At 36.5% G+C, this 7,609-nt stretch overlaps 1 long non-coding RNA gene across 2 annotated transcripts; it reads left to right on the plus strand.

The window, feature by feature from the left end:
• Nucleotides 1-733: 733 nt before the first annotated feature.
• LOC142172861 (uncharacterized) lies at nt 734-4,242 on the plus strand. Of its 2 annotated transcripts, none has more exons than XR_012701832.1 (3): nt 734-1,199; nt 1,900-2,029; nt 2,194-4,242. It is a non-coding gene; the product is annotated as an uncharacterized LOC142172861 (long non-coding RNA). The 2 variants fall into 2 exon arrangements; XR_012701831.1 differs by lacking the exon at nt 734-1,199 and adding an exon at nt 1,419-1,682.
• Nucleotides 4,243-7,609: the final 3,367 nt, after the last annotated feature.

Raw genomic sequence — 7,609 nt, forward strand, 5'->3', positions numbered from 1 at the left:
TAGTAGAATAATGAAAAGATGTTTGGCAAGTAAAGATTAATAATCTTTTATAAAAGTTATGAATTTATATTTAGATATATTTTAATTTATTTTCATGATTGCGCGAAGCGCAAGCAGTACACTTACTACTACAAACACAGTCTTTTCCCACAGACATATCGGTGAAAAATCCGTGTGAAATTTAAATATTCTCACGACATTTTCGAGGAAAACGCTCAGTGGGAAAAGGGCGGGTGGGAAAATAGTTTCCCGGGACCTTCGTGAGTAATTCCCAGAGAATTTCCCAGGAAGCATTTCACGTGATCTTGGTGGGGTCACATAGTGAAATTTTCCACGACAATACTGGAAAAAGTAAGAAAATATAATAATTTAAATTTTTAAAATTCCCCGTGGTAAGTATTAAAATTAATTTAGCAATCTTTTTAATTTTGCTCATGATAGTAATGGGAAATATGCTGGGGAAAAAGAACAACAATTTCCACAACGTCAGTGGGAAATCCCAGTGCGAAATATTGAAATTCTGGGAAAAAAGAACAAAACTTTCCCACAGCGTCGGTGGGAAATCAGTAGAAAATCTGAAAAATATTTTCATGGCCAATTCTGTTTTTAGAACTATACCATCTACCAAACTTAATGTACAACCAACAATACAAAACTAAATACAATTAAGTATTTATATACAAACTCAACATTCAATCCAATTCATTTCATAAATAACATCTAATTCATTCCATTTCATAAACAATATCCAACAGAACAAAAACTCAAAAAATCCAACATTTAATATGCAACATCCAAAGTTCCATCCAAGACAAATTAATACAAGAAACTACTTAATTATCATCAGATGGATGGTGTCGGAGAACGGGGCAGAGGAAATGCACTAGATGCTAAGAGAGAGTTTATGTGAGACTTGAGGCTTTCAACATCATTGGTGACAAGTCTTAATGCGTCGTCCTTTCGCCTCATTTCTTCCTCCCTTTGGCTTTCCTCTTCCTCTCTTCGCCTATCTTCTTCCTCCCTCCGCTTCGCCTCTTCCTACCTTGCAGCCTTTTAATTTTTTGCATATACAACTCAGTAATGTTCGTCACCTTCCTATTCAATTGCTCAAACTCATCCAGATCAACCGAGCAATGTGAGGAAGAATAAGAACCATACAATCCAGAAGTACGACGACTAAGACTAAACTCTGATCCAAGGTCATAGACTCTCCCCTTATGTATGCCACCAGCTGCCTTAATCCACATGTTCATGAGCTCCTCTTGAGTTGGTTGGATTGGCCTACCTTTATCATTAATCGACTGACTTTGAATGAACTCCTCCAAGATTTGTTTGAAATTATTCTGTAAAAATATTACAATTATTATAAAAGTAAATTTTATTAAAAACAATTATGCAAGTAAGTATCTTTATTTCTCAAACTTTAAACATGAGAATAAGTGTTATGCTGTATTTGAATAAGTAAGCAACTTTTAATGCACAGAACAACTTTCGCCTTTTGTTTTCCCATGTATTTTTCATCTTCTTCGTAATACACTCATTCCATCATATCCAAAATCTTATACACTGGACTGTAAATGCAGTTCCATTAAATAAATTGAAGCAAATTGAAGTGATAGGTTGAAATTGATCTTACTTAAACATACGGAAGTGCAAAGTACTTCACTGCAACAAAAGTACAGGTGCTAATGATGTTTGGCTAACTTCTTTCTCTTGCTTTGTTCTGTTGTTTTTTACTCATATTCTGTTGGTTCTTAAAATTTTCTCATATGGTTTACCCATACGTCTGTACTCACTTCACAGATTACATGGTAGTTTATGAGTACATAGATTTAAATAGGCCCCTTTTCTATCAGTTACTAACAAAAAATAAATTGCTAATGGCCCCTTTTCTATCAGTTACGTTGCTCCGGAGTATGCTAGCACTGGCATGTTGAATGAGAGAAATGATGTGTATAGTTTTGGAATTCTTATTATGGAGATCATTAGTGGAAGGAATCCGGTGGATTAAAGCCGTCCCCCTGGAGAGGTTGGTCTCACTTTATCAATGTTAGTTTCTTGTTTTATTTAAGCTTCTTTGGAAACTTAATTAAGCCGAGCTCCCTAAATTTGTGTCTTTTGTCTTTTATTGAAGGTTAAATCTACCACTTGCATTATATTTTCTGCTTTTGTTGTTGTCATTCATGATAGCAGGTGATGAATCTTAGGATCAAATTGGAAGATTACAGGGATATGTCATTTAGCCAGAAAGTCCTTTACTAACTACTTAAAGACCTTGAGAAGATGCCAAGGCAAAGAAGGAAAGATCAGTAGCAGTACAGTACTTTCAAATGAACGAGGGCAACACATACAATGTATACTGCCCAGGTTTTGTACTTCGAAGAAATACAGGCTAACCGAAGCAGATGGCCATTATTACAAAGAGCTGGACAGTGTGGGCTGCTGCGTGTATGATTTTACCAAAGTACAACGCGGCGGGCTTCAATACATATTACATCTGAAAGGAAAAGTTACTGTCTTCATGCCCTATCGTTTAACTGAGATTCAATGTATGCTATTAGCATTTTGTGCTCATTCCATTGAAAAGATGTTAAAGATAGGCACAAACATGGATCGTGTGGAATACATATTGCAACTATGGGATACCACTAATGCTACAGAATTGTGAGAACAGCAAAGCCTATACAGCATCAATGTTTCATGGAAAGATACACCAGCTAATCTACTGCTATCTCAAAACATACAGCAGGCAGAACTGACCCACCTCAGTTTTACTACGCTGACCGATATCCGGATAGTCCTTATTTCAATTTTGACCTTCAAACCTTTACTGCTTTACCACACCATCCTAAACCAGTAGCTCAATTCATGAAGCTTGGACATGATGGACATTTACGGGTATACCAACTGGACGTCCTTGATTGGAAAGAGGTATCTGACATTTTGACACCAGATGTGGGGAACTGCGGGTACCCAATGATGTGTGGAAGATACACATTTGTACAAACGGCGGGCAATGTATTTGTCCAGCTGAAGGAAACTTCTTCAGGACAATTAACGAAAGGAAGCCAGATCTTGGATGTACAGAGGTGAACTCCATTTCTGCAACTCTTCGCAGTACCATAGTCTCCTAGAGCTCAACAACACCACATATTTTGCATTTGAGTTCATTCATTCACTAATGACAAGCAAATTTTGGTTAGAGGAGAAAACGATGGAAGATTGCAAAAGGGCCTGTCTGAGTAACTGTTCCTGCAAAGCTGCTGCTTTCGCATATTATTGGGATGGGGCTAAAAAAAAGGGAGATGTTTGTTAGTGAATGAAGTCTTCTCTCTCACAGACTACAAGAATGAGGTATACAAGACAGTATTTCTTAAGGTGCAGAATTCCTCAAACACACAGAATGATCAGTCATCAATCATTTCTGGAGGAAAGAAATCAAGACCTTTCAAAGTGATAATAGGATCTACTCTTGCAGCTTTGTTCGGCATAGTTTTCATTATCTGTTAGAAACATGCATTAAGGGTTGCAACAGTCAAAGTGTTGTGTACAACAGTTTATGGCTTGCAATATTCGTTACTAAAAAAAATCCAATTCTAGCTTAATATTTGTACGACATTATAATTCGGTACTAATGTATTCCAAGTTACATTACTAATGTATGACATTATAATTCTGTGATTTTGGGTTGTCAAAGCTTATTGAGAAAGACAAAAGCAAAGTGGTAACTAGATTGAGAGGAACACCAGGGTATTTAGCCCCTGAATGATTGAGCTCGGTAATCACTGCGAAAGTAGACGTGTATGCGTTTGGAATTGGGCTCTTGGAGATTCTCTGTGGCCGAAAGATTTTGGATTGGTCCCAAGCTGATGAAAAAGATGTGCATTTGCTAAGTGTCTTTAGGAGAAAAGCGGAACAACATCAGCTCATGGATAAGGTTGACAAAAACAACGAGGATATGCAGCTCCACAGAGAAGAAGTGACAGAAATGATGAGGATTGCTGCATGGTGTCTACAGGGAGACTTCAGAAAGAGGCCTTCGATGACATTGGTGGTTAAGGTACTAGAAGGTTTGGTGTCTGTTGAAACCGACTTAGATTACAATTTCACAAACCTACCAGAGGTTGGGGCAGGCAACCAACAGAGGGAAGCCACTATCAGTTCAGTATTGCCTTCAGTATTATCTGAACCAAGGTAAATAATAAGCTTAAGATTTTTAGTCTTCGATAGAACCAATTTATGGTTGTGTAATGTCAATATTGAAAGATTTTCAAAGCATAACTTTTTATGGTGTATGAGATTACCATTCATGAAATGTAATGTTTTTGTAACTTCTGCATTAGATTTTTGAACTTCATGTTACTATCATGTAGTGGTTCCTCAATTCGTATGCGACAGGAGATATAATAGTGTGGTGTTGCAGCTACTGAACTTGTGTTCTAAGTGCTGACATTTGCATTAGGGACTTCAACTGGTAGTGTCCAGTAAGCTTTATTCTGATATAAAATCGGTAAAGAGCCACAAAGTAAGTTTAGATTTTGCTGTATTGAACAACTGATCATGCAATAATCGAAGAACTAATGCAAAGTTAGTCTCTTTTTTTGTGAGGAAAAGAATTATTGTTCCTCCACATGGCCTCATCGCAAGGAGGTATTAGTATGTTCTTGTAAATCACTAATCCTCCTTTATGTACATGTAGGTGTTTGTGAGTCTGTATTTTCCCTTTTATTTTCATTCCCTTTCACCCCCTTCTCCGTCTGATTCTGCTGCAATAAGTTTCAAAGCCCTTCTCTCTGCCTTCATATATGTAATATGGCCATTAATTTGGTTTCTTCTCAAGTGGGGGCCAAATTTTCATGACATTTGCCATGACATAATATCCACTATAACAAAATTTGTGGATCATGACATTTTTCATGATATAATATACACTATTAGGCTAAGGATTTCTTGCTATAAATAGAGGAGTTTCTCCTCATTTGTAAACACACCAATTCAAGAGCTTTTCACTATTGTCTTTCTTTCTCCTCCTTTATTTCATTATAGAGTATTTTCTAAGAGAGTGAGTGTTGGGAAACACTTGTATGAACCCTTTCTTTGGAGTGATCTTGTGAGGTTATTCTCTTGAGATATTTGGGACTAATTAGAGTATTTACTCTAATTTTGTACTCTCTTTTGTGCTCTTGTTGGTATAGTAAAATTGCTCATCTCCGCTTGTGGACGTAGGTCACCTTGACCGAACCACTTTAAATTTGTGTCTTCTTTATCTTCTTTAATTGTCGTTATTATCAACTTGTATTGTCTTTGTTATTGTCATTATAACATTGTTTGACTAAATTTCGCACTACCCGGTTTACCGATCCTAACAAATTGGTATCAGAGCCAGATCTAATCGGGTTAGTTTAAATAGCCAAAAAGACTCTAACAAAGTCTTATGTTGAGAAATTTGACTGAAGTGCAAACTTCAGAATGTGGCAATTAAAGATAGAAGTTATACTAATTCAGGATGACTTAGATTTGGTAATGCAAGGAAAGGAGAAGAAGTCAGATAAAATGACGGACGAGGAGTTTGCCTTCATAGACAAAAAGCCAAAAGCAGGTATTATTTTAAATCTTTCAAATGAGGTTTTGCGTGAAGTTGCAGCAGAAAGCTCAGCCAAAGGCATATGGGAAAAGCTTAAAACCCTATATATGAAAAGAACAATAGAAAACAGGTTTTACCTAAAGCAAAACTCTACACTTTTCGTACGGCTGACGGTACCTCTATACTTACACATCTTGATACTTTTGATTCTTTTCTTATGGATTTAAATAACATAGATGTTGAAATCAAAGATGGGGATCAAGCTGTGTTATTGCTTGTTTCCTTACCCCGGTCATTTAAACATATAAGAGATACTATGCTTTATGGAAAGGATAATATCTCTTATAAAGATATCAAATCTATTTTGAAATCAAAAGAATAAATAGATAGAGATATTACCGGGGAAACTAGTGGGAACCAAGGGGAAGGCTTATTCATAAGAGGTAGATCCAATAAGAAAGATTCAAGTAGTGAGAAACCTAAATCAAGGTCAAAATCCAGATACAGAAATGTCATGTACAAATATTGTCATAAGAAAGGTCACCTTATTTCTGAATGCTTTAAATTAAAAAACAAAGAAAAGCATACAGAAAACAAAAATGAGCACAAAAATACTGACACTGCCGAAGCAAGTGTAGTTGCTGATGAGACTGAGGGAACTATTATTTTAGTAACTAATAATAGTTTCAAATCTAACAATGAGTGAATTTTAGATTCGGGTTGTTCTTATCATATGTGTCCCAATCGGGATTTATTTACCACATATGAATCTATTGGAGGTGGAGTTGTCTTGATGGGCAACAATGCTGCCTGCAAAATTATTAGAAAAGGTACAGTCCGAATCAAAATGCACGATGGTATGGTGAGAACTCTCACCGATGTTAGACATGTTCCTGACTTGAAGAAAAATTCCATCTCTTTGGGCACTCTAGAATCTCTTGGGTGCAAGTACACAGGTAAAGGTGGAGTTCTGAAAATTTCTCATGGTGCTCTTGTGATCATGAAAGCACACAGATCTGGTACGCTGTATAATCTTTTGGAATCTACTGTTACAGGTGCTGCTACAGTTTCAATATCAGATAAATCAGAATCTGACATCACCAAATTATGGCATATGCGATTGGGGCATATGAGTGAAAAAGGTCTTTCCATCCTCAGCAAAAGAGGTCTCTTATGTGGCCAAAGTACCAGAAATATGGAGTTCTGTGAACATTGTGTGTTCGGAAAGCAGAAAAGAGTCAGCTTCAAATCTCCAGCGATTCATAGAACAAAAGGTACTTTGAATTACCTTTATTAAGATCTTTGGGGTCTTTCACATACCCAATCAAAATGTGGTGCCAGGTATATGTTAACTTTCATTGATGATTATTCAAGGAAAGATTGGGTTTATTTCCTGGAAAATCAAAGTGATGTTTTCTTAAATTTCAAACAATGGAAAGTTTTGATTGAGAAGCAAATAGGAAAACAGGTTAAGCGACTTAGAACAAATAATGACTTGGAATTTTATAATGATGAATTCAACGAATTTTACAAGAATGAAGGAATTACTCGACATCGTACTGTGAGAATGACACCTCAGCAAAATGGTGTGGCAGAAAGGATGAATAGAACTCTTTTGGAAAGGGCTCATTGCATGATTTCAAATGCTGGGTTGACAAATGCCTTTTGGGCAGAAGCTATCTCTACAACTTGTTATATTGTCAACCGAGCTCCTTCTGCACCTTTGAACTTTAAGACTCTAGAGGAAATGTGGTCAGGTACTCCTGCTAATTATTCCGATTTAAAGATATTTGGTTGCCCTACATACATGCATGTAAATGATGGAAAATTAGAGCCAAGGACTAAAAAGTACATTTTTCTTGGGTATGCATCTGGGGTGAAAGGATACCGACTATGGTATCCTGATCCCACGACACCAAAATTTATAATTAGCAGAGATGTAACCTTTGATGAATCCTCTATGTTACATTCTAGAAAAGAGTCTTCTAGTTCTTATAATACAAATAAAGGAAAGAATACGCAGAA

The sequence above is a fragment of the Nicotiana tabacum genome, chromosome 2 (assembly GCF_000715075.1).
Source record: "Nicotiana tabacum cultivar K326 chromosome 2, ASM71507v2, whole genome shotgun sequence".
Classification (NCBI taxonomy): Eukaryota; Viridiplantae; Streptophyta; class Magnoliopsida; order Solanales; family Solanaceae; genus Nicotiana; species Nicotiana tabacum.